The 27801-nt window shown below is 44.9% G+C and overlaps 1 protein-coding gene across 1 annotated transcript in view; it reads right to left on the bottom strand.

The window, feature by feature from the left end:
- The window catches only part of LOC115654003 (programmed cell death 1 ligand 2-like), a 34030-nt gene extending 28492 nt beyond the window's left edge, over positions 1–5538 (bottom strand). The window contains exon 1 of the mRNA XM_030567907.1: positions 5270–5538. The gene's annotated coding sequence lies outside the window, so the exon portion shown is untranslated. The remainder of the gene's footprint in view (positions 1–5269) is intronic.
- Positions 5539–27801: the final 22263 nt, after the last annotated feature.

Genomic DNA, 27801 nt, shown 5'->3' with positions numbered 1-27801 from the left:
GGACCCAGACTAGGAAAGAGTCTAGTCTGTCAAAGAAGCTTACTGGAACATCTCTGAGGGTGAGATTTACCTGCATTTAGTCTCCTACTGTATTAGGTTTAGACTTGCAAGTTTTTGCTTTATTTTGCTTGGTAATTTATTTTGTTCTGTCTGTTATTACTTGGAACCACTTAAATCCTACTTTTTATATTTAATAAAATCACTTGTTGCTTATTAATTAACCCAGAGCAAGTATTAATACCTAGGGGAGCAAACAGCTGTGCATCTCTCTCTATCAGTGTTATAGAGGGTGGACAATTTATGAGTTGACCCTGTATAAGCTTTATACAGAGTAAAACAGATTTATTTGGTGTTTGGACTCCATTGGAAACTGGGTATCTGGGTGCTGGAGCCAGGAGCACTATCTGAGCTGTTTTCAGTTAAGCCTGCAACTTTTGGGGGATGTGGTTCAGACCTGGATCTGTGTTTGCAGCAGGCTAGCATGTCTAGCTCAACAAGACAGGGTAATGAAATTCCAAGCTGCCAGGGAAAACGGAGATAGTCTCAGCACATCAGGTGGCAGTCTCAAGGGGGTCCCTGTGACCGAACCCATGATAGTGGCGTAGTCGAGCAGGATCTGTGCACAGCTGATTGCTTTGAGATACTGGTAGTGATTTTAAGTGAGTTCTAAGTGTGCTGGCTGGAGAACAGACAAAATGGTTACTGATCTGTTATATTCTGTTTGCTTATTTTGGGTAAGGGAAATGGGGACAGAAAAGTAAGGAAAATAGTTAAGAGTGAAAATCAGAAGAAGCTAGAACTGCACAGGTTGCAAGTTGCCCAGAAAGGCTTTATACTGGGCACTGGAAAAGTCTCTGTTAACTAAGAAGCCCCTGAGCTGAATGCATTTCAGTTTCAGTAAACTGCAAATGGGTGTGGCACAGCCTTTGGGTCTGTGCTGAAGCTGACTGGAGTGTCTAACTTAGCAAGACAGGAGTGGGGGGTGTCTGTTCTGGCAGGAGGGGGTTCTCAGTGGTATTCCAGCCCATTGAATGACAGTCTCAAGGGGAGACAAATTGAAATTGATGCGCAATTTGCCCAGGAAAAGGCTGCCATGGAGGCAGAAGCAGCCAGATAAGAGACTGCACACCAGCAAACCCTGGACTTAAAAAACAAAGAAACTGAGGCCCAGAGACAAGCACAAATTGAAACCCAGAAGCATGAGCTGGCTGTAATGGAGTGGAAGAGGTTCACAGCTGCATGTATCCTGGAGGTGGAAGTTGGGATCCTGGTGACTGCTGCAGTGGGAACAGACCCCAAGGACTCTGTAGCTGGAAGCAAGCCTAACCTGAATGAAATGGGGGCGGATTTTGCTGGCCAGTGAAGGGTCTGTCATAGCCAGTAGCTGTGAGCTTACAGCTGGATCCAGACCACCTTCCCTTCTGGGGGATACAGGAGTGTCTGACCCAGAGGGGAGCCCAGAGCAGGAAGTCCAGATGGAAGGTGAGGGGGGACAGGTGGGTCTAGCCACCTTTTGTAGGGAGGCTTTTCCCCAAGGGGACGGTGAAAAATCTGCATTTAAAATGCCAAACCCCTCTCCTGTGGATCAGGTTTTAAGGGAAGACTGGGGGGGGTGGGTCAGTTCTCCTGGAGGGAAGAGTCCACCGAGCTGACCTGTTGGGAGCAGAGAGCTGGGTAACCGAGGTAATCTTAGGAGTCCAAAGCACTCCATTAAAGAATGTTATTCCTGCTACCCTTGTAAAAAATAATACTGTCTCTTCAAGGCTGGGCAGAAGAAAAACTCTGCCTTTGGGAAGCTTCATAAGGGTCTAACCCAAAGAAATACCAGAAAGAAGGGCCAAGGGTAGGCATGGTTGCAGTGCATCCTTTCCTTTCCAAAGCTTCAAACATGCCTGAATTGAAAGCCTTCTCCAAAGAGGCAGAAGAATGTGTATCAGAGCACCTACCATGGTACACAAAGGAATTGGAAAATGTGATAGGCACTAAACAAGCTAAATTGTGTGAACAAAGCCTGTTCACCGTAGATTTGCTGTTAATCTTGTGTCTTTTGCTACTTCATCTATGGGTCAAGACAAAGGAGTTAATACTAACAATAAATGCTTTAAAGATGTGTGACATACCCGATTTGTGGAAAATGCTTTTGTACATGCTTGGGATAGTGACGAAACAGTCCCACAAGCATGTTGCTTTTCAGTTTATACCTCTAAACAGGTTGGAAGCTTGGCACAGCAGCAAAAGCATAACAGGCTTACACTGCTGTGTGGAAGGGGAAACTGAGGCACACCACCTCATGGCATTGGTGGCTAAATGCCAAGACTTACACTTTAACCTATGTTGCTATCTGCATTCTGTTACTGGTACTATACTCCAACACGTTTTCAGGCACCCAGAGACCAGGAACCCTGAACTTTGCTAAAATATCTATCAATGACATAAGGTTTAAAAGTACTGGAAGAGGGTGTGACCAGAAACACAAAGGATTTTACATGTATTGCCTTCGCCATAGACAGTGTCCATGTCTCTGGCAGTACGTTCAGGAGGAGGGTGTGACGTTGCACGCCATGCTGCTTTATAGAAATATGCTTATGAGTATAAATATGACATGTTTTATGCTAGATATGTCACGTAACATCTTTGCAAAGGTTATGAGCTACTGAATATATTCATCCTATGTGTATGCATGTATCATTTTTATATCTGAAGTTATGAGTGTTGGCTCTGTTTGTATTAAAGTGTTTGCTGTAGGAAGCACATAAGGCAGATTTAGTCAACATAGTGTGAAAGAGTTATTCAAGTAATTGGGAGTACTTAACTAACAATGGACTTTGGGAGACGCCAGTGCACATCTGAGCTGTCCTGGAAATGTTCAAACTAACATGTAAACAAGGGTGTCAGCCTGCAAAAAGCTGAATCATCCATAGACATGTGACTTGCTCCAGGGCCACCCAGAGAGTGGGGCAATGTACCCTGGGCCCTGCAGGGGCCCCCATGAGAATATAGTATTCTATAGTATTGCAACTCTTTTATGGAAGGGCCCCCCAAAATTGCTTTTCCCCAGGCCCCCTGAATCCTCTCGGTGGCCCTGACTTGCTCAGGTGGCTACAGACTCCATCTTGTTGCTGTGATCTTGTACGGGAGAACAAAGGAGTTTCTGCCCACAAAAGAGAGAATATAAAAGACCCTGGAAACCCCTCCATTTTGTCTTCAGCTGGCTCAAAAGATGGCCTCTCCATCCCAAAGAGATGCCTGAAAGAAACTGGAACAAAGGACAGTAACTACTGGGGTGGAAGTGATTGTTGGACCCAGACTAGGAAAGAGTCTAGTCTGTCAAGGGAGCTTACTGGAACATCTCTGAGGGTGAGATTTACCTGCATTTAGTTTCCTACTGTATTAGGCTTAGACTTGCGTGTTTTTGTTTTATTTTGCTTGGTAATTTATTTTGTTCTGTCTGTTATTACTTGGAACCACTTCAGTCCTACTTTTTATATTTAATAAAATCACTTTTTTGCTTATTTATTAACCCAGAGCAAATATTAATATCTGGGGGAGCCAGGGGTGGCTCTAAGCATTTTGCCGTCCCAAGCACAACAGACAGGCTGCGTTCGGTGGTGTGCCTGTGGGAGGCCCACCAGCCGTGGGACCAGCAGACCCTCCGCAGATAAGCCACCGAAGGCACCCTGCCTGCCACCCCCACGGCACCGGCAGAGCGCCCCCCGCAGCTTGCTACCCCAATCACACGCTTGGCATACTGGGGCCTGGAGTCGCCCCTGGGGGGAGCAAACAGTTGTGCATCTCTCTCTGTCAGTGTTATAGGGGGTGAACAATTTGAGTTTACCCTCAGTAAGCTTTATACAGAGTGAAGCGGATTTATTTGGGGTTTGGACCCCACTGGGAACTGGGTATCTGGGTGCTGTAGCCAGGAGCACTGAGTTGTTTTCAGTTAAGCCTGCAGCTTTTGTGGGATGTGGTTCAGACCTGGGTCTGTGTTTGCAACAGGCTAGCATGTCTGGCTCAGCAAGACAGGTTACTGAAGTTCCAAGCTGCTAGAGAAAATGGGCTCAAAGGTAATCTCAGCACATCAGGTGGCAGTCCCAGGGGGGTTTCTGAGATCCAACCCATCACATACCTTTTTCAGGTACTTTTAGACATCCCTTAACTTTCTCTTTGTTAAGCTAAATAGATTAAGCTCCTTGAGTCAATCACTATATGGAAGGTTTTCTAATCTGTTAATTATTCTCGTGGCTCTTCTCAGAACCTTCTCCAATTTTTCAACATCACTCTTGCATTGTGAACACCAGAACTAGGCATAGTATTCCAGTAGCAGCTGCACCAGTAGTGAATATAGATGTAAAATAACCTCTTTACTCTGACTCGAGATTCCCCTCCTTTTGCATCCCAGGATTGTATTAACCCTTTTCATCACAGCATTGTATTGGGAGCTCATGTTCATCCAATTATTCATCACAACGCCGCTAAGCTTTTTCAGAATCAGTGCTTCCCAGCATAGAGTCCCCCAACCTGTGAATATTGTGAGAGGACAGTAAGGCAGACAAATAACTTATTATAATATGGAGCATCATCTGTGCAACATTGTTTATGTATACCACTGCTCAACTCCACCTTTACTGTGAAAGGAAGTATGTTTTGGCAGATAGGGTACTGGACTGTGGACCAAAAGACCTGGGGTAAAATCCTGACCCCAATGCAGTCAATGGAGATTTTGCTCTTGATGTCTGTGGGGCCAGGATTTCAAAAAGCCAAGGTATAACAGTGACCCTGGAATGCAGGATGTAATAAGGGATTAATACAAAGTAAAAGAAAGCAAACACGACTTTGTAGGAGACACATTCTAAAACTCCTAGTGAATTGGAAGCAAGGCAGGATAAGCCTGAGCTGTAAACCAGAGTAAGATAAACGTTGGCAGAACAATAGGTAGGCAGAAACTGCAACATACTGATCTACCAGTTGAAGCTGCTCCCCACCACCATGGCTTTTGCTCTGCCTGTGAAATAGAGAGGACCTATTTGTAAGATTCTGATCCATATCCAGGCTTAGATTCTAAAACCCTCCCTCCCAGGGTTTGAAGTTGTTTTGGTTCTGACCCATCTCTGGTCTGAAATCTGAATGGACACCAAACCAGCTGAAACCAGACAAACTGACTATAAATCAAGCAAGATAATCTGACTATAAATCCAAGTAGGAATGCTGTTATCTGCTAGTCACAAAATGCAGCAGAAATCATTTTACATTTTAGCAGCATTATACTCACATCAGATCCATATAGCTGTTGGAAGAATCAGGGAGATATAGCAGATGAAATTGTCAAGATTTCCAAGGCAAAGCACCTCTAACCTATTTGTATGATGCCACAAGAACATCAGAGGGGAAAAGAATAGCAATCCCCCAGCACTTTATGCAGCCAGTATGGTCCATTTACTCTCTGATTGTATTCACGTATCATGCGTTTTAAAAACTAAAGCTTGCATCAAAAGGAAACCACCCATGTTTCGCAGGAATGGACAGGCACATGTTCAGTTTCATTCTGACTGCTTAAAGCCAGTGAGAATTCTCTGAGCTCACCACTTTGCAGGGCTGTTCTAATCAGAGAACACTTGTTTAAAACACACAAGCTGATTGGGTCAAATTCTGATCTTGGCTAACCCCTGAAAAACAATTAAAGTTACATCTGTGTGGTGCAATAGGGGGCAGAGTTTGGCCACAGAATTGTTAACCATGTGATCATACTGCACTGTGAAACCACATTGTCTCTTACTAAACTTTCTTAATCCTCATCAGCATAAGCTTATGTGGCCCTTTCTGCAGAAGGAATACCTGACATTTCTGTAGCACATTCAAACAGCTTTCCAAACACTAACAAACCCCCTTGCCAAGAAGGAAAGCTCTCTGCTTCCTTTCCTCAAAACCCACTTAATTTCCCAGTCTGTCTAACAAGGACTTACTTTTCCGGGGCATCCTAATACAAATCTCAGGTAGAATAAATTAATAAGGAAGAAACTCACCGTGTGCTGTTCAAATGCAAGCAATCTCATGACAATCTTCATTTGTATAAACCACACTCCCACCTTCCCCATTATTCATTGTCATCGTCCATGCATTGCAGAATGTTGTATCTAAACTATACTGTATTATGTACAGAGCAGAGGCTATCCTGTTACAAAGCCTTATACCCACCTATGGCACTCAATACCAAGGTCAAATACGAATTTCCCCCATTTTATAGATGAAGAAGCAGAGGCAGAGAGGTTAAATGACATATCCAAGGACAAAGAATAACAGTATTGTAAAAGGCTTGTGTGCAGACTGCACAACCATACAACCGTGTGGCCAAATCCTCCCCCTCCTACACAGTCTGAACATCAGGGAAAGGAGAAGTAAGGAATTTTCTTTTGAGGTTGTGCTGTGGTTCTATAGTCCTATTCCTGATGCATTATATCTACATGAGTTTGTGTGTGGTTTCTCTTGTGAATCCACCCCCTCATCCTTGCTTTGTCCCCGCAAAACCCTGCATGCTAAGGTGTAGCGAGGATCTAAACAGAGGTGGGCAAACTATGGCCCATGGGCCACATGCGGCCCATGAGACCTTCCTGCCCTGCCCCTGAGCTCCTGGCCTGGGAGGCTACCTCCCGGCCCCTCCCCTGCTGTTCCTCCTCCCCCGCAGCCTCACCTCATTGCGCCGCTGGCACAATGCTCTGGGCGGCCGGACAGTGCAGCTGCAGAGCCGCTGCCTGACCCGGTGCTCTGGGCGGTGTGGCTGTAGCGCCGCCAACCACTGGTGCTCCAGGCAGCGCGGTAAGAGGGCAGGGAGCAGTGGGGATTGGATAGAGGGTAGGGGAGTTCAGGGTGGTGGTCAGGGGTGTGGATAGGAGTTGGGGCAGTCAAAGGGCAGGGAACAGAAATGGTTGAATGGGGGCAGGAGTCTGGGAGGGCAGTCAAGAAGGAGAGGACTGGTTGGATGGGGCAGTGGGGAGCAGTCAGGGGTTGGGAGTCTGGTCAAGGGACAGGGGGTGGTAGATGGGGCAGGAGTCCTGGGGGGGCTGTCAGGGGACAGGGAAAGGGGGGTTGGATGGAGTAGGAGTCCTGGGGGGCTGTCAGGGGGTGAGAAGCAGGGAGGGTCAGATAGGGGTCGGGGGCCGGGCTATGCATGGCTGTTTGGGGAGGCACAGCCTCCCCTAACCAGCCCTCCATTCAATTTTGGAAACCTGATGTGGCCCTCAGGCCAAAATGTTTGCCCGTCCCTGATCTAAAAGCTGGGTTCTACAATGCACAGGAAATACCTATTCCTGAGTGCAATCCAAGATTCCTATCCCCTCATGCAATGGAGCTGCACTGGTCCGATTCCACTGGGTTCATAATCCTCCTCACTAGTGGAGGGGTTCCACTACCATCAGGCCCTCTGACCCAGTGGCTTGTGGGGTGGCAGCAGAGTGTGTGTGCCAGTATTAGCTGTATTTCACTGTTTAGCATGTTCGGTGTATTACTATATCTGCAGAGCTCTCTCTGCAATGTTACTTTTACTATTTTAAAAGGCCTTAACATTCTCATATAAACTCAAGGATAAAATGACTGAGTTACAACTATTGTTAGTACTGCAGTTAACTCACATCCTGCAAAACACGTCCAGAAAAGCTGACACATTGTAATCATCATTATTTGGCAACGTCTGACACATTTGTATTAGCTCTGCTTTGGTTTTACAGTAAACCAGTTAGATAGGGGAAGTTTATTTTCCTTGTATTGTTTTAAATTCAGGCTGTTTCCTGTTTCTCATTTCCTGGATCCATGAGATCTGGGAAAGGCAAAGAAAGCGCTTCTTCTTCCTCATCCTCCTATCATATACAATACCAATGCTGGCATTTAGCTGCTATATGGGGATCCTGCTTTCACTTACTTTCATTTTTGTCATTTCAGAACTTTATATTGGTTTCATCGTCCACACTCTCATTTTAAACTGGGTTAGGATAGATAACATAGTATATTTGTGAGTGACTGGGTCTGTCTTCTCACTAAGCAATTTTTCAAGCATGTTGCAGAACCATGTCTAAATTCTGCTGCAGGACGTGAGTACTGAACCTAGTTCCACCAGCACAGCTGAATTTGTACAGTGCAGAGCACTAACAGGGTGCATGCTGAACAATGATTTTGAAAGTGTTTCATCTAGTGGCTTTAGAGCATGTTTTAAAGCCATTTTCAAAACCAGTGGACCTTTGTGTTAGAGTGAACAGGTGTTAAAAGTGCAAAGGTTCTTACTGATGTATGAGCAAAAACTTTTATTCTAAACACATCCCTGGGGTAACTCTACTGACTTTCGTGAAATTGCATCAGGAATTAATTTAAACTCATTGTGCTCAAATTCTTTCCCCTCCCCCCCCCCCACAACACATTAACTCACTTTTTGCCTCATCATGTTTGACTTAACTAACTGGCGTCAGTCCAAAGGCAAAGATTATCTAGCTGTGCAGACAGAGAATTGCTTGCTTTTCTTATTCATTTCCTCTCTTCACCGCCCTCCTACTGCCATATCCATTTAAAGTATTGTTATAACACACAGGGTTTCTCAGATGATGTAACTAGAAGATTTATGGACTTGTCTACAGCTACAATTTCCTGTGTAGACAAGCTCTGAAAAATACATATTACTACAGTGCCACCACAATCAGCCCCCTTAGGCAAAACATACAAAACTGGGTCCAAAAGGCATTGCCACAAATAACTTTCCTGCATTTCCAAATCCACACTCCCTAGGCCAATTTATCAGAACCACTGTTCTCACAGTAGCAATTCTATTTTCCTTACTATTTTTATCCTTCTACCACTGCTAATAATAAATAATGATCATTCCATTGGGAACATAATGAAAAGATAAATATGCCATCAAAGTGGTTTATAACGTCTTTAAATCTACATTTTAACAGAGGGCAGGTCTATACTACAAAGTTAAGTAGGTGTAAGGAATGAGCCCCAGGCTCTAACACAGCGGTGGGCAAACCTTTTGGCCTAAGGGCCACATCAGGGAATCGAAATTGTATGGCGGGCCATGAATGCTCACAAAATTGGTGTTGGGGTGCAGAAGGGGGTGCGAGCTATGGGATAGGGCTGGAGATGATGAGTTTGGGGTGCTCTGGGCTACGACCAAGGGGTTCAGAGTGGGATCAGGGCTGGGGCAGGGGTGTGGGAGGGGTGCAGGAAGGGAAGCAGGTTCTGGCTGGGGGTGTGGGCTCTGGCGTGGGGCTGGAGATGAGAGGTTTGGAGTGCAGAATGGTGCTCTGGGCTGGGATTGAGGGGTTTGGAGAGCGAGAGGGGGATCAGGGCTGAGGCAGGGAGTTGGGGCAAGGGGAGAGGCTCAGGGGTGCAGGCTCTGAGCAGCGCTTACTTCAAGTGGCATGTCCCTTCTCTGGCTCCGACACGGAGACATGGCCAAGAGGCTCTGCACACTGCCCCATCCACAGGCACCACCCCTGCAGCTCCCATTGGAGCACGAAGGAGCCAGAGTGGGGCCATGCAGCAGCTTCCAGGAGTCATGTGATGCGCCCCCGACCCTGTGCCCCTGCTGGAGCACTGGAGCGGGGCTGAGCCACGTGGTGCGGCCCCCAACACAGTGCCCTGGCCAGAGTGCCAAAGCAGGGCTGAGCCACGTAGTGTGGCTTACGGGCTGGCTTAAAACGCTTGCAGGCCAGATCTGACCCACGGGCCATAGTATGCCCACCCCTGCTCTAACAGGAATACACCATTTCAGGGTATGTATTTAACAAGCTAATGTGGCATAGGGTGACCAGACATCCTGATATTATCGGTACTGTCCCAATATTAGAGGTTTTGTCTTATATAGGCCTCTTTAACACCCCTCCCCCAACCTGGTCCCCATTTTTCACACTTGCTATCTGGTCACCCTACTGTTGCAGGCACAGTGGTTCGTGCCTGGAGTGCTTAGCACCAATGAACACACACCAGGGTGGAGAAGCAAGCAAAGTTTTATTTGAGATCTCATAGCGGTGCTGGGAGACTTGACATGCCCCAGATCCAGCACAAGCAGCTTTTCCCTTTTTTTAAGTTTTTTTTCTCTTTCTTCCCCCTCCCCCTGTAGCAATTACATAAGGGCAGGTGCATTAAGTAATCTTGGCCCTGGCAACTCGTTAGTAAGTTTTTCCTTCTGCAAGTTATTGTCCTTCTGCTAAAGGTGCACAGGCCTCATTATTTCTGCGTTAGACCAGTTAAAACTGTTGCAACTGATAACGGCTGTTACACCTGGCCTTTTAGGTCCATTAAAGTTCAAACATGGAGGGACTCTTGTCTGCTGAGGCCTTAAAACCAGGAAGGCTCCATACTCTTGTGGCCTTCCACCCTCCCGAGTTACTTAGGGTTATGCTTAGTGACACCAACAACTCCCTCCTTTGAGAATACTCAACAAACTTTTGGCTGAGTGTTCTCACATTTAAAGAATAACATGTGGTTTAGCTCTAGGGAGCTGAAGTGCTTTACAGCAAGCAAGCAAGAGAAGAGTAACAATATACGACACCACACCAGTGAGCAGGAGGTGAACAATGCCTTCCCCTAGTCCTCCCAGGTTGGGTAACCAGCCCCAGAGGGAACCAGAAATAGTGGGTTGCCTTTCCTGGGCCTTCCACTGTTCAAAAGCCTGTTTGGCTAACAGGATGTGCTTGTTAATATCCTGTGCTCTTTCTGGGACATAAGTACAGCATTCATCCCCTATAAGGGCGCACACCCCGCCCCGGGAAGCCACACTTCCACCCGGGAAGCCACACTTCCACCCGGGAAGCCACACTTCCACCCGGGAAGCCACACTTCCACCCGGGAAGCCACACTTCCACCCGGGAAGCCACACTTCCACCCGGGAAGTGTCCACGTAGGTCTCGATCACAGATCAGATAGTATTTCTGATGCGTCTGTAAGGGCAGTGGGCCAAGTCTGGTACTCAAGATCACTCCAAATGACCATCAGCTGGTCATTCAGGAAATCCCGAATTCCTAAACATACTAGATCCCACTGCAATGCCTTCCCAGCCTCAGTGATATTCAATACCATCTTTCCTTGGTGTAGTACTATAATACACCTGTTATTTAACTATTCTCAGGTACTTTCAAAAGGCATCGACATTAATAGCATAGGAGGGGGGGTTACATTATTAGTCACTCTCCAGGACACAGGGCGCAGCCTGTAGAATAAACCCCAAGCTCCAATCAATACCACACTCCCAAGCATGGGTCCCACAAATGTCCTCCAGCCAGTGTATAATTCTTTGTTTCTTCACCAGGGTCAGTTCTTAATGTCCTTTCTAGTCAGGAATTCCTGGACTTTGGCAATTTCTGAGTGTTCCTTCTTCTTTCCCGAAACAGTCGTGGTTCAGCATCCTACAGGGGAGAGGTTACTAGCACATCACCCTGTAATGGTTTTGATTCTTCTAGAAAAATTCAAAGGCACAGTAGATCTGTCAGTGGACAAGGGAGAGGTTACTAGCACTTCACCTTGTACTTTTTCCCTACTGTCCAGAAGGCACAGTGGAGCTAAAGGTGAAGTAGGCTAAGCATCAATAGGAGAATTCTCCCGATGTGGAGGGGTCTTTTTGCAGTGAGAATCTTGGGTCCAAGCAGTCAGTCTTTGGCACTTCACAGCAGTGTTGGTAGTCAGCGGGACTTAATAAGAGCCTTTCCAGGGTGGAGCCAGAGCAGTCTTTCGTTGGTGGACCTTTACATCAATCCCGTCTGCTGGTTCCAAGGAGTGGCAGGGCTGCTAGGGTATTCGGGTAGTGCTTCTTTGCCTGTGAGAAAAGAAACTTTAACACATTTCATTAGTGCCTGGCAGTGTTTTGCAAATCTCATAGCTGCGTGGGCAAATTCAAGCCCTCCTTTTCCTGGTTGTTAGCCAAGTCTTAACTGTGAGCAGTGTCCTTGAATGGAGTCAGTGTCTTATCTATAGCCTGAGCTTGCTATTTTTTTTCTCAGTTTAATTCATTCATGAAGTTTCTTTTTCCTTACTTAAGGAAATGCATTAGACTTTAGTATATCACATTCTCTTGATTTATCCAAACACTTTGTATTCCAAGTTGAACAAGACAAGTATCTGCATTTTAATTTAACCTTTTTGTTTGATTTTAAAATAGACTATTCTATGAAAATATTAAATGCAACAATTCCAGCCACAAGACAAACACCACAGGACAGAACATAGAACACAAAACATGATTCCTATTGTGCCAGTAAATGCATGGTATGTTGAATGCTGTTCAGCTAGCCTCAGTTTTCTCTGGTTATCTGAAAGACAAAAAAACAGAGGTCTACCCACCCCTTCTGGGCAGACAATCATCACTTGAAATATACAAATATCCTTGTTGACTTCAGGCAAAACAGAGGAATTACCCCATATTTTCTTGTATTTGTTTCATAGGCAGCCCAGGTTTTCAATTACATAACACTGTATACATTCTTCAGCTAACTCAACTAAATTGTTCATAGCCAAACCAAATGATTGCAATCCAATAATTTCTTTGGCTGAATTTATTTACAAACATTTCACAGACACCAAGAACTTTCTTCTTTAGCATTTTTACAAAGTTCAACTGCTGTTCCCTCCAGCAACTACAGAGTTCACTTCTCACTCTTCCTTAAATCACTTGCTTGTCTCCCAACAGCCACTTTTATCAACTTAACTCACCATTCCAAGTAAGTCCTGGGTATTTGAAATCCCCATGCTCACACTTACTGACTCCTTGCTTCCACTACACCCTTAAAGTTTTCCAGTCTGTTTTCCAATCTCTCTGTCTGTTGCCTGCCCTCCTGGGCCCGATCCTGCTTTTCTTGCTGAACCGTCCCTTCCATGGGCACCAACTTGTTCCACTACCAGTTTAGCTAGGAGGGTGGGCTTCTCAACTAGCCTCCACCCCTCCTGGTCTCTTCCCTTAAACATTCTTACTCACAAGACTACCCGAGTCCTCCCTCGTGAGGCTTGTCGCCTGGACAAAAACACATGGCCCATTGGACAAAGGCCATTTACTTAACATATAATCCAAACCCCTTTAGAGGGTTTACCCAAAGACCCATCCATCTGTCTGCTGACACTTAAACAGAAGAGAGAATTACACAGAGCAGAGGACCTTACAGTCTAAGCCAGACTTTCCCACTTCTATACACTGACCGCTACAGGGGACGGGACAGAAGGATCTCAATTCGACCTCAGAGCTTCCTCGCACGCATAGCTTCCACTCTGAGGAATTACGAACGAGAGGTTCAGTTCCGCCCACACTCCTAACGCCCAAATGAACAGAGCAGACAAACAACAGTAATCAGTTAAACAGAACAGAACCAGATAGCGTTTTCTTATCCTATTAGGACTCACTTTTACTCATGCAGTTCTCAACATATAACACCAACAGTACCAAGCAATGCAAACATAAAATAACAAAGGTAAAACAAATAGATGGTGTAAATTCTGCAGGGCTCCCCCCTTCTTAATTGCTCACCAAACTGTGACAAATTTCTGTTACCAATCTATCCCTTGTGTCAGGTGATCAGGCTGACACTACAGGATCATTGGGGGAAGATAAAGAAAACACACCATATAACTGAATTTTTAAAGCTCCAATAATAAAACAACAACGGAGAGTGTTGGGAACGCTCCCTCATCACTCAGGAAAATATTAATGCCTGAAGCCCCTTTCATACTCACACATGTACGTCCATGCTGGCCACTTCTGTGTATAATGGTCAGAGAAGGGGGAGAGGTGGATGGGAGATTATCCTATATACAGCTTGTCAAGAATTTCCAACATGCTTCTGCTCTTGGGAGGGCTGTTCTCTTACACCCTGGAATCTCCTGCGGCGTCTCTTTCAGAGATTCCAGTCCAGGTCGGCTGCCTGTGGCTTCTTGGGTGTCACCAAGCCACACCGACTCCGGGGTCACAAAGACACACTGTTGGATCTTTCTGGACAGTTAAGCTTTGCAAATGTAATCTCAGTTCTGTAACTTGTATTGCCTTTTGTTCTCCTCTGTCTATATTTTTTCCTTCACAGCCAGCTGGGGCTGAAAACAGTTTTTCTTTGTACTTAGCATAGTCTGCGTTGATTCTTGACCTTGAACGCAGATCAACCCCCCCCCTTCCATCCCTGGGCCAAGATAATTTTTAAATTAACCCGTTCCTTTCCTCAATAGAGAAATTTGCTCATGCTGTGTCAGGGCTTTTTGGTGATTAAACGCTCCTCTTAGATGTATGATCTTATCTAGATTGAAGTACCTTCTAGTGGGCATTGTTTTTAGATGGATTTTCATGCATGTAAATATTCCAATTCTCTAAATACCTGCAGGTTGATGAACCATAATGTATGTACATGTAATACGGGGTACCCTTAGGGGGTGAGATGGAATGTTGAGACTGCCCCCCGCCCCATTTTTCCACTTACACACACAGGGAGGGTGCCCTGTCCGCGCTAGCGGCTCATAAACTAAGGATTTTTCCCTACAGGGTACTCACACAGGAGAGGCTAACGAGAATGGCCACGACCCTCCTATACCTCCCTTCAGCAAAGAGCGTCGGCTAGTCTCTGGGAGACGGCACCACTTACTCTGATTGCATCCAGTGAGATGATCAGACTGTCAGTAGCCCACACGGAAAGGAAAGGGGAAGGGAAGATGGGTACACACACTCCTAGACCCAGGCAGCTTCCTCACCAGACGATGCCAGGCCGAGTCAGCCCATCATGGGTCGGACGTCCTAAAGATCCACTAGTTACTGGGCTTGCGTTAGAGTAGTCCTGGTCACGAGCTTTTGCTTCACAGGGTACTCTGGGTGTCTTCTGGTAACAGTCACTCACACTGGCCCCCAGTACCATTCTGCATCTGATCTTGCTTTTTAGCTGCAACAGGGAGAGATTGCACTAGGAAATAGGGTCTCCCCTTTCTAAACAGGTCCCTCCTTTGTCCCTGCACTATCCCTAACCTGCTTTTGAATCCATGCATTCCGCCACACAGGGGGAAGAACAGGAGCTACGGTGGGGGATTTTTACAAGAGCTCTCCATACAAACAGCTTCAGAAGCTACCCGTTCGCTGACAAAACAGGAGTAATTGGAGGATTGTGTTATAATTAAGTGATCCTTCCAGTGGCCACCTTTCTGGTCCTCTAGTTGGTATTGAGGCCAGTCTACTATACAGAACTTTTTAGTTTGCTTTTAGTTAGTGGATCTGATCCAAACACTTCCCAATTTGCTAGAACGCATTCTAAGGGTGTACACCATGCCCTGCCTGTACTCTGTCCCTGCCCCATATCCTAGGGTGACACTGGGTGTCCCCAGGTCTTAACAGGCAAAAATCCAGACCACTGGACTGTTCCTACCTTATCCAAGGGACTGGTTCCTCACCGTCGCCCTCAACTGCTTCTCCACTACTCGAGTGCGTTGCACCATTGTGCCCTCTGGGGTCGGTCGAACTGTGTCTCCGCCGAGGCCCCTGGTGAAGTCACCGGTGCCCGCTGGGCGTCGGTCGTCGCCGCGATCCGCCGGCCACCGAGAGGGGTCCAGGCAAGGCTGATTTTTAGCCTCGAGGCCTACCCAGGGACGCCAAAACTGTTGCAGGCACAGAGGGTGCCCGAGGCAAGCAACAGTGGTTCATGCCTGGAGTGCTTAGCACCAATGAACACACACCAGGATGGAGAAGCAAGCAAAGTTTATTTGAGATCTCAAAGCGGTGCTGGGAGACTTGACATGCCTCAGATCCAGCACCCCTACACAAGCGGCTTTTCCCTTTTTATACGTTTTTTTTCTTTCTTCTTTCTCCCCCCCCCTTCCTCCCCCTGTAGCAATTACGTAAGCGCAGGTGCCTTAAGTAATCTTGGCCATAGCAACTCGTTAGTAAGTTTTTTCCTTCTGCAAGTTATCTTGTCCTTCTGCTAAAGGTGCACAGGCCTCATTATTTCTGCTTTAGACCAGTTAAAACTGTTGCAACTAATAACGGCTGTTACACCTGGCCTTTTAGGTCCATTAAAGTTCAAACATGGAGGGACTCTTGTCTGCTGAGGCCTAAAACCAGGAAGGCTCCATACCCTTGTGGCCTTCCACCCTCCCGAGTTACTTAGGGTTATGCTTAGTGACACCAACACTACTGTGGCAGTTCTTGGGCATTTGAAACCACTTGGCCTTTGAAGTGCAAAAATAACTTATTAATGAACACTCTGCTATGGCTCACTGCTTTATTTCTTGATATTCACAAAGCTAAATATTCCCTCAACTTGCAAACAATACTCACTGAAACAGAGTGAATATTACATGCCTAATTATTAACTATAGATTTTGTGTAAAAGAAATGCAAAATAGAATCTTGCCTAAAGAGAACAGGTCCTTTCTCTTCATCTTTGTTCACTGAAGGTATCAATGTTTTGCTCCTCTACCGAGAGGATAAAATATCAATCTCCATATACTCCAGGGACTGGTTTTCTTTCCGATACACACACTGATTAGCATATCAAGATTGTTAGGAAAGAAGAAATGGAGATGGAAAAGATTACCTCCAAAACACAGTTAGTAAAATGACTTCATAATTGAAGCTAGAGGTTTACGATTTGTGAGTCAAATCCTGAGAGGCTTGACATCTTAAACTCCTTCTGACATCAAATGCTCAGGATTTCAGGAGTTGGTTATGTGTGGGTTGGTGTTTGGACTTTTCTAAACAACTCTTTCTATAATTGATGTAAATAATTTTTAACCACAGATGTGTGAGGATACCAAATATGTGTGGGAACTTTGGTACATAAATGAGTGATTTCTGTCAAAATGAGACATTTGAGATATGCCTAAAGACCTAAATTAGATTATTAAAAAGTTCTTTCAGCTCTAATCCTGACATAGGCCACATTTAGTGTTAGCCCAAAACTGATTTTGGGTGAGTAGTTTGTAAAATTGCAGGAAAAGTGTTTCAGCCAGTTTTGGCCTAGGCAGGCAAGAAAATGTTTTCCTAGTAAGTTAAAATAAAATAAATAAAAGAATAAATAATAAACCCCATGTTGTAAACAACTAAAATGTCATCTTTGGTAGTTTGTACCACCAACATACAGCACCTAGGTATGGTGTGTGGGGCTTGGTGGCCCTCTCTACCTAGAGTTGCCAACCCTCCAGATTGTTCTGGATCCCCAGGAATTAAATTTTAATCTTTAATTTAAAAATATGTCATGTGATGAAACCTCCAGGAATATATCTAACCAAAATTGGCAACCCCATCTCTACCAACTCGAGGGAGAAAACAGTCAGCCACACCCAACTTTGTTTTATGCAAGCTCTTTCATGCTTCTGCACATTGTAGGAAGGGCAGAACACCCTAACTATGTACTTCTATAATGTGGTGTCTTTTAAAATCAATGGAGTCAGGCAGAGTAAGCTTGTACGGTTGCCAGTATTGTATTTCAAAAATAAGGGACTGTTTTCTTAGCACTTTTGCCCAACTTTTCCCTATATGATGATGGTGATGATTTATTATTATTATTTATTAATAGTAATAATAATATAAGAAGCAGTACTCACCTACATTTGCCAGGGCTATTTCTTGCTGCTTTTTGCAAAACTCAGCAACTCCCAGTCTTGCTGTGCAGAGATGAAAAAATCTTTGCAGGATAACTGGACGTTTATGCAAATTTGGAGTCCATTTTTAACTAAATCTATGTTGCATCTGTTCTGTATGTCAGACCATTTATTCCCCATTAATGAAAAAAATCCTGTCTACAAATTCGTTTGATCATGATACACTAAGTACAAACTACACAATTTGGAACAAGTTTTTCAAGTTTTCTTTTCCACACTTCTGAAACACATACATCCATTTTTCACTGATAGATTTGGAAATGTTATTTTGTGATGTTTTGATCACATCTCGATTGGTGCAGAATTCCTCATTTTGAGTACATCCGTTCTGTCCTCGTGATCTGAGAAACTAAGCTTGTCGTAGAGACCCATGGATTTCAGCTTCATCACTGCATTGTCAGTAGAGAAATCAAACCATTTATTGATGTACAAAAGCAGAGTCATAAAAGTTAATGTTGGCTTGCTTTACCTTCGCTTTTTGTTGTAATAGTAGCTTTCTCTTCAATTGTTTGGCTTGGAATCCAAAAAACAAATCCTCTTTCTCGTTCAGCATCTTCAGCTTAAAATGGCACACTTCCACATACACGTCAGTCAGCAACGCATCGTTTTGATGCTTCCAAGTTTCTCACAAGTACATCAAAGACACAAGATGTGTTGTGGAAAAAAACACATGCAGGCATCCTTGCCATCTTATATGAACATATTCTTTAATGCTTCTAGACAAGACTCCTGTAGTGACTTGAAGTAGGCTGTAATTGCTGGCCAGTTTCTCAAAAGTTGATCAACTGCTGGATTAAGGGATAGCCATCTTGTACTCACATGTCGCACTACTTCTTTCCATTCAATGTCAACAAACTCAAAACTCTTGGGAGTTCTTCCCTGCATATTGCGGACACAGAAAAATTGCTGTAAATTTTCAACACAGTTGTTTCTCATAGACTTTAGGGTCAGAAGGGACGAATATGATCATCTAGTCTGACCTCCTGCACAAAGCAGGCCACAGAACCCTACCCATCCACTTCTATAACAAACCCCTAACCTATGTCCGAGTTATTGAAGTCTTCAAGTTGTGGTTTGAAGACCTCAAGCTGCAGAGAATCCACCAGCAAATGACCCATGCCCCATGCTGCAGAGGAAGGCAAAAAACCTCCAGGGCCTCTGCCAATCTGCCCCGGAGGAAAATTCATTCCCAACCCCAAATATGGCTATCAGCTAAACCCTGAGCATGTGGGAAGACTCACCAGCCAGCACTCAGGAAAGAATTCTCTGCAGTAACTCAGATCCCATCCCATCCAACATCCCATCACAGAACACTGGGCATACTTACCTGCTGATAGCAAAGATCAATTGCCAAAATTAAGCTATCCCATCATACCATCCCTTCCATAAACTTATCAAGCTTAGTCTTAAAGCCAGATATGTCTTTTGCCCCCACTACTCCCCTTGGAAGGCTGTTACAGAACTTCACTCCTCTGATGGTTAGAAACCTTCATAGACTCATAGACTCTAGGACTGGAAGGGACCTCGAGAGGTCATCGAGTCCAGTCCCCTGCCCTCATGGCAGGACCAAATACCGTCTAGACCATCCCTGATAGACATTTATCTAACCTACTCTTAAATGTCTCCAGTGATGGAGATTCCACAACTTCCCTAGGCAATCTATTCCAGTGTTTAACTACCCTGACAGTTAGGAACTTTTTCTTAATGTCCAACCTAAATCTCCCTTGCTGCAGTTTAAGCCCATTGCTTCTTGTTCTATCATTGGAGGCTAAGGTGAACAAGTTTTCTCCCTCCTCCTGATGACACCCTTTTAGATACCTGAAAACTGCTATCATGTCCCCCTCAGTCTTCTCTTTTCCAAACTAAACAAACCCAATTCCTTCAGCCTTCCTTCATAGGTCATGTTCTCAAGACCTTTAATCATTCTTGTTGCTCTTCTCTGGACCCTCTCCAATTTCTCCACATCTTTCTTGAAATGCGGTGCCCAGAACTGGACACAATACTCCAGTTGAGGCCTAACCAGCGCAGAGTAAAGCGGAAGAATGACTTCTCGTGTCTTGTTTACAACACACCTGTTAATGCATCCCAGAATCACTTTTGCTTTTTTTGCAACAGTATCACACTGACTCATATTAAGCTTGTGGTCCACTATGACCCCTAGATCTCTTTCTGCCATATTCCTTCCTAGACAGTCTCTTCCCATTCTGTATGTGTGAAACTGATTGTTCCTTCCTAAGTGGAGCACATTGCATTTATCTTTATTGAACTTCATCCTGTTTACCTCAGACCATTTCTCCAATTTGTCCAGATCATTTTGAATTTTGACCCTGTCCTCCAGAGCAGTTGCAATCCCTCCCAGTTTGGTATCGTCCACAAACTTAATAAGCGTACTTTCTATGCCAACATCTAAATCGTTGATGAAGATATTGAACAGAACCGGTCCCAAAACAGACCCCTGCGGAACCCCACTTGTTATACCTTTCCAGCAGGATTGGGAGCCATTAACAACTACTCTCTGAGTACGGTTATCCAGCCAGTTATGCACCCACCTTATAGTAGCCCCATCTAAATTGTACTTTCCTAGCTTATCTATAAGAATATCATGCGAAACTGTATCAAATGCCTTACTAAAGTCTAGGTATATCACATCCACCGCTTCTCCCTTATCCACAAGGCTCGTTATCCTATCAAAGAACGCTATCAGATTAGTTTGACACGATTTGTTCTTTACAAATCTATGCTGGCTATTCCCTATCACCTTACCACCTTCCAAGTGTTTGCAGATGATTTCTTTGATTACCTGCTCCATTATCTTCCCTGGCACAGAAGTTAAACTAACTGGTCTGTAGTTTCCTGGGTTATTTCCCTTTTTATAGATGGGCACTATATTTGCCCCCTTCCAGTCTTCTGGAATCTCCCCCGTCTCCCATGATTTCCCAAAGATAATAGCTAGAGGCTCAGATACCTCTTCTATTAACTCCTTGAGTATTCTAGGATGCATTTCATCAGGCCCTGGTGACTTGCAGGCATCTAACTTTTCTAAGTGATTTTTTACTTGCTCTTTCCTTATTTTCTCTTCTAAACCTACTCTCTTCCCGTAAGCATTCACTATACTAGACATTCCTTCAGACTTCTCAGTGAAGACCGAAACAAAGAAGTCATTAAGCATCTCTGCCATTTCCAAGTCTCCCGTTACTGTTACCCCCTCCTCATTGAGCAGTGGGCCTACCCTGTCCTTAGTCTTCCTCTTGCTTCTAATGTATTGATAAAAAGTCTTCTTGTTTCCCTTTATTCCCATAGCTAGTTTGAGTTCATTTTGTGCCTTTGCTTTTCTAATCTTGCCTCTGCATTCCTGTGTTATTTGCCTATATTCATCCTTCGTGATCTGACCTAGTTTCCATTTTTTATATGCCTTTTTATTTTGTAGGTCACACAAGATCTCAAGGGTAAGCCAAGGTGGTCTTTTGCCACATTTTCTATCTTTCCTAACCATCGGAATAACTTGCTTTTGGGCCCTTAATAGCGTCCCTTTGAAAAACTGCCAACTTTCCTCAGTTGTTTTTCCCCTCAGTCTTAATTCCCATGGGACCTTGCCTATCAGCTCTCTGAGCTTACCAAAATCCGCCTTCCTGAAATCCATTCTCTACTCTGCTGTACTCCCTTCTATCTTTCCTTAGAATTGCAAATTCTATGATTTCATGATCGCTTTCACCCAAGCTTCCTTCCACTTTCAAATTCTCAACAAGTTCCTCCCAATTGGTTAAAATCAAGTCTAGAACAGCTTCCCCCCTAGTAGCTTTTTCAACTTTCTGAAATAAAAAGTTGTCTGCAATGCAGTCCAGGAACTTATTGGATAGTCTGTGCCCCGCGGTGTTATTTTCCCAACATATATCTGGATAGTTGAAGTCCCCCATCACCACCAAATCTTGGGCTTTGGATGATTTTGTTAGTTGTTTGAAAAAAGCCTCATCCACCTCTTCCGCCTGATTAGGTGGCCTGTAGTAGACTCCCAGCACGACATCACCTGTGTTTTTTACCCCTTTTAGCCTAACCCAGAGACTCTCCACCCTTCCGTCTCCTATGTCCATCTCCACCTCAGTCCAAGTGTGTACATTTTTAATATATAAGGCAACACCTCCTCCCTTTTTCCCCTGTCTATCCTTCCTGAGCAAACTATACCCATCCACTCGAACATTCCAGTCGTGTGTATTATCCCACCAAGTTTCAGTAATGCCAATAATGTCATAGTTGTATTTATTTATTAGCACTTCCAGTTCTTCCTGCTTATTACCCATACTTCTTGCATTTGTATAAAGGCATCTAAGATACTGGTTTGATCTTGCCTCCCAGCTTTGCCCTGACCCTCCTTCCTCTCTGCCATTATAGCCCGTGCTCCCTCCTGTTTCCAACCCATCTCCCAGGTCTTGTTCCCCACTTACCTGTGGGCTTTGCTCACCTGTCCCCGTCGAACCTAGTTTAAAGCCCTCCTTACTAGGTTAGCCAGTCTGTGTGCAAATAAGGCCTTTCCCCGCTTCGAAAGGTGAACGCCATCTGTTCCTAGCAGTCCTTCCTCAAATAGCATCCCGTGGTCGAGGAAGCCAAAGCCTTCCTGGCGACACCATCTTCGCAGCCAGGCATTCACCTCCACGATGCATCTGTTTCTGCCCGGACCCCTACCTTCAACAGGAAGAATCGAAGAGAATACCACCTGCGCTCCAAACTCCTTAACCTGTACTCCCAGAGCCCTGTAGTCACTCTTGATCTGCTCAGCGTCACACCTCGCAGTATCATTTGTGCCCACGTGGATGAGTAGCATGGGATAGTAGTCAGAAGGCCGGATAATCCTCGACAAAGCCTCTGTAACATCTCAGATATGGGCCCCTGGCAGGCAGCATACCTGCCGGGATGAACGGTCAGGGCGACAGATGGGTGTCTCCGTCCCCCTCAGCAGAGAGTCTCCAACCACCACTACCCTACGTTTCTTATCAGTGGTGGCAGCAGACCTCCCAGCCTTAGGGGTACGAGGCTTCACCTCCTTAACTGTTGGGGGTGATTTCTTCTCTCCTGTATCAAGAAGAGCATAATGGTTATCTTTTACCACAACAGGAGGGTTCGCAGCAGCGGTGGAGCACTGCCTGCTGCTAGAAGTAACCAGCTGGCTGTGTCCACCCTGAGCCTCCTCCTCCACTGGTGTGTCAGATACACCCTGAGGCATCTCCTCCTTCACTGGAGTGTCAGTAGTCCTGTCAACTGGGACAGCACCATCAGCTGTCTCCACATGGATACTGTCCAGGAATTGCTCATGGACATAGATGTTCCTCAGCCTGGCCACCTCCTCCTGTAGCTCTCCCACCTGCTGCCTGAGAGATTCCACCAGTAGGCACCTTTCACATTGGATGCCACCCCCAGCCTGGATATCAGTAAGTGGAAATTGCAAATTACAGTCTTTGCAAGCCCACACCAGAATCTGGGTAAAAGCATCCATGCTTTGGTGCTCTGTCTGGCTACAGGCGCAGATGGAGGAGACAGAAGCAGTGCTGGCACAGGTGTTGCGGGTCTTCCTCACCATTGTAAGCCTCCCTCTGTCAAACTCTCTCAAATTCCTGTCTACAGCTCCCTATCCACTCCTCTCTGCTGTAAACAGAAAGGTTTTCGATGTGGGGTAGGTTATGGGTTCAGGGGACCAATGGGTCACAGATGGAACTGACAAGGGACCCCCCCTTCCAAACTCCCTTGCAAAACTCCCTGTTAGCAGCTCCCTGGTCGCTTGTGCACAGCTTTATAAAGCCCTGGCCTGAGTGAATGCCCCGCCCACTGGTTAGGGTTCAGCCAATTACCAGAGGCTTCTAGCTTTCAAACCTTCCTAGTAGCTCCACCTCCAACTGCCAGCTACAGCACACGGTCCTTCAAACAAACAAACCAAACAGACTGACAAACACAAGCTCAGCACACAGCAAGTAACCCCCAAACACACACACAAACCCAAACACTGCAGACAGTCACTTACCCTACAGATGCTGTATGTGCTCCTCCTTCGTTTAATTTCAAGTCTAAACTTCCTAGTGTCCAGTTTATACCCATTTGTTCTTGTGTCTACATTGGTACTAAGCTTAAATAATTCCTCTCCCTCCCTAATATTAGTCCCTCTGATATATTTATAAAGAGCAAGCATATCCCCCCCTCAGCCTTCTTTTGGCTAGGCTAAACAAGCAAAGCTCTTTGAGTCTCCTTTTGTAAGGCAGGCTTTCCATTCCTCGGATCATCCTAGTAGCCCGTCTCTGAACCTGTTCCAGTTTGAATTCATCCTTCTTAAACATGGGAGACCAGAAATGCACACAGTATTCCAGATGAGGTCTCACCAGTGCCTTATATAATGGTACTAACCCCTCCTTATCTTTGCTGGAAATACCTCGCCTGATGCATCCTAAAACTGCATTAGCTTTTTTAACGGCCATATCACGTTGGCGGCTCATAGTCATCCTGTGATCAACCAATACTTCAAGGTCCTTCTCCTCCTCTGTTGCTTCCAACTGATGTGTCCCCAATGTATAACTAAAATTCTTATTATTAATCCCTAAATGCATGACCTTGCACTTTTCACTATTAAATTTCATCTTATTACTATTACTCCAGTTTACAAGGTCATCCAGATCTTCCTGTATGATATCCCGGTCCTTCTCTGTGTTAGCAATACCTCCCAGCTTTGTGTCATCCACAAACTTTATTAGCACATTCCCGCTTTTTGTGCCAAGGTCAGTAATAAAAAGATTGGTCCCAAAACTGATCCTTGAGGAACTCCACTAGTAACCTCCTTCCAGCCTGACAGTTCACCCTTGAGTATGACCTGTTGTAGTCTCCCCTTTAACCAGTTCCTTATCCACCTTTCAATTTTCATATTGATCCCCATCTTTTCCAATTTAACTAATAATTCCCCATGTGGAACCATGTCAAATTCCTTACTGAAATCTAGGTAAATTAGATCTACTGCATTTCCTTTGTCTAAATAATCTGTCACCTTCTCAAAGAAGGACATCAGGTTGGTTTGGCATGATCTACCTTTAGTAAAACCATGTTGTAATTTGTCCCAATTACCATTGACCTCAATGTCCTTAACTACTTTCTCCTTCAAAATATTTTCCAAGACCTTACATACTACAGATGTCAAACTAACAGGCCTGTAGTTACTCGGATCACTTTTTTTCCCTTTCTTAAAGATGGGAACTATGTTAGCAATTCTCCAGTCGTACGGTACAAGCCGAGTTTACCGATTCATTAAAAATTCTTGCTAACGGGCTTGCAATTTCATGCACCAGTTCCTTTAATATTCTTGGATGAAGATTATCTGGGCCCTCCGATTTTGTCCCATTAAGCTGTTCAAGTTTGGCTTCTACCTCAAATGTGGTAATATCCACCTCCATATCCTCATTCCCATTTGTCATCCTTCCATTATCCCTAAGCTCCTCATTAGCCCTATTAAAGACTGACTCAAAGTATTTATTTAGATATTGGGCCATGCCTAGGTTATCCTTAACCTCCTTTCCATCCTCAGTGTTTAGTGGTCCCACTTCTTCTTTCTTTGTTTTCTTCTTATTTATGTGGCTATAGAACCTATGTCAACCGACAGCTGAGCATGTGCATGTTTGCAGGTATTGTGGGCTATGTGTGCAGGGCAGTTTGCCTTCAAAATTCAGTCATTACCTGTACATAAACAACTGATACACCTGATTGTGTTTGCTGTAGTTCATATTTGCATTATCAGCAGAGTATGCAGTAATGCAATTAACATTAAGCTAGTATTTCTCTAGGCAGTTCAAACTAGCATCATGAATGCCTTTTGCAGATTCATCACCGTCTTCATAAAAATCGAGCAGCTTGAACTGAACGCCATCTGTTATGGTAAAATATTGTAGGCACATCGGAAAATTCTTCCTATTACCTTTGTTTGAGGCATTGGTCACTACAGAGATATATATGTGCTGTCCTGGTAATGGTGGTAATAAATCCCGTAAGCAATCTCCCACAGACATTGAGGCAAAACATTGATCACGAATAGCTCTGCTTTGGTTCTTAAATGAGATAATTTGTTCTCAATATTTGAATCATGAAACATTTCACTGGCAAGCTTACTACCACAGTGCATGCTGTTACAATTTAGATTGTGTTTACTTGTGTGGCAAACATTTGTAATTAAGCATGCTGCAATTCTGTCACTTTTAGTGTTTGAAGAGACAAAGAATTTGCTAATATTTTTCATGCCTTTGGCCTGCGTGTTTTTCTTATGTCTATCAGTTGCTGCATGCTGCTTCAGGTCAGTTTCACCTCTATGCCTGTTAGTGAATTCATGCTGGCACAAAGTACAAAAGGCTTTTCCAGAATTGCAAGTGACAGATTTAACCTAGTTGTATTTTTCTTCCCATTGATTTTTATATATACACAGTCTCTTCTTTTTTTTTTCTATTTATGTCTAGGAGGAATGTCTGGTGTTCCCAATGCTTCACTCATAATTGCATCGAATGTTTTCCTGACCGCGTGTAAAAGTGCGCTGTAGCTAATGTTAGCTGATAATGACTTTCAAATACTAGTTCCACTATAGCCAGAGGTTCCCAAACTATGAGGCACAGCCCCCTGGGGGATGCAGTAAGGTTATCGGGGGGCACAAAGACCCAATGGGGCCATACTGAAAGGCTGGAATCAGGAGGGAGCTCTGTCCGGCAGGGAAAACAGACAGGGCTCTGGGCAGGTGGTATTGGCTGCCAGGACCAAGCTCCCTGCCCACCTCATTCCCCCACTGCTGCAGCTGCAGTAGCCACCAACCAGCAGTTATGCTCCTCTGCTGAGGATGCTGACAGAGACTCTGCGAGCAGAGAGGCGACACCCTGGGAGTACTGACTTCCCTCTCAGAGAGAGCCCCTTCCTGACCCTGGCCCTTCAGAACAGATCCAGGGCACACAGCCCAGTCCACCTGCCTTGCCAGACAGAGACTGTGCAGAGAAAGAGGGGTGGGATGGGGCTGTGATCAAGGGCTGGAATCGGCAGGGGGCCTCTCCTCTGGACCCTGGCCCTTGACCTCAGCCTGGTCTTCTTTCCCTGCGCAACCCTGAAGAGCCAGGGTCGGGAGGGGAGTGGAAAGATACACCATGAGTACTGGCCCCATGCTGTTGAAATAAAGGATAAAAGTCATCCCATACTGATTTTGTATGGGACAGCCAATTATCTGTTTAAATAAGGGATCTCCCTTGTAATACAGGATTATTGGCAATACTAATGTCACATCTTAGCATCATAATACTTGTCCTTTTTATTTTCCTCCCATGTAAAAGCTATAGAAATTAAACTAAAATGTTTTGTTAGTACAAAATTAAGATTGCAAATATAAACACACAGTCAGGCAATGTAAAAATGGTGGTGCCATGAGAACACATTCTACAAAAGCCCCTTGTGTGACAACAAGGAACTGTACATTGGCTGTGCGATATTATTTTGACATTTATTGAATTGTTTAGGGAAATGTGGCCAGCAAAGGGAAATAGATGAACTCTGCTTTTTGACTTTAACATGCAAATAGCTGTTGCTGTACTGAAAGAGAAATTCAGAAACACAGAAGTCCAGCTTGGATGAGCAGCACTACACTGATCTGAAATAATCTTTGCATGTAAAAGAGGATTTCCAAGGAGCGGAAATGGGGATGTAGACCCCAATCTTGCATCCTTGGAGCAAATGGGAATTTGGCCATTGACCTTAATGAGAGCATGATCAAGGCTTTAGAGGGGCTGAGGGAGTTTCTACATTGAAAACAGTACTCATGAGTAATCAGCATGCCCATTTCCCATCCTACGCCAGCATGAGGCTCATGGTGAGTGGTGTCTGACCCCATGCCAGTGGAGGTTCCCTCTGACACGGGCTGCTCCTTGGGGTAGTTAAGACAAGTTTAAAGCCAAAATGCACCCATGGTGCAGCCTAAAGCAGCAACACCACACTAGTGACTTTCATGAGTTCTGTGATCAGCATGACAAAAGCATCCAGGCCCAGCACATCACCAAATTCCAGCAAAGGAAGCTAGGCTCCAACTTCCTTTAAAAGGAAGTTGTCCGTTGCCTTCACCATGATGATGTATAGCTTGAGGTATTGGGGGGTGTGAGTTTATTTTTGCAACAGTTGAAGTGACTCTCACAACCTGTTTGAGAACTAGCATTTTGAAAAGTGAGGCAC

Source organism: Gopherus evgoodei, chromosome 6 (assembly GCF_007399415.2).
Source record: "Gopherus evgoodei ecotype Sinaloan lineage chromosome 6, rGopEvg1_v1.p, whole genome shotgun sequence".
Classification (NCBI taxonomy): domain Eukaryota; kingdom Metazoa; phylum Chordata; order Testudines; family Testudinidae; genus Gopherus; species Gopherus evgoodei.
The sequence above is the reverse complement of the archived record's forward strand: the minus strand, read 5'-3'. Positions and strand labels throughout refer to the sequence as shown.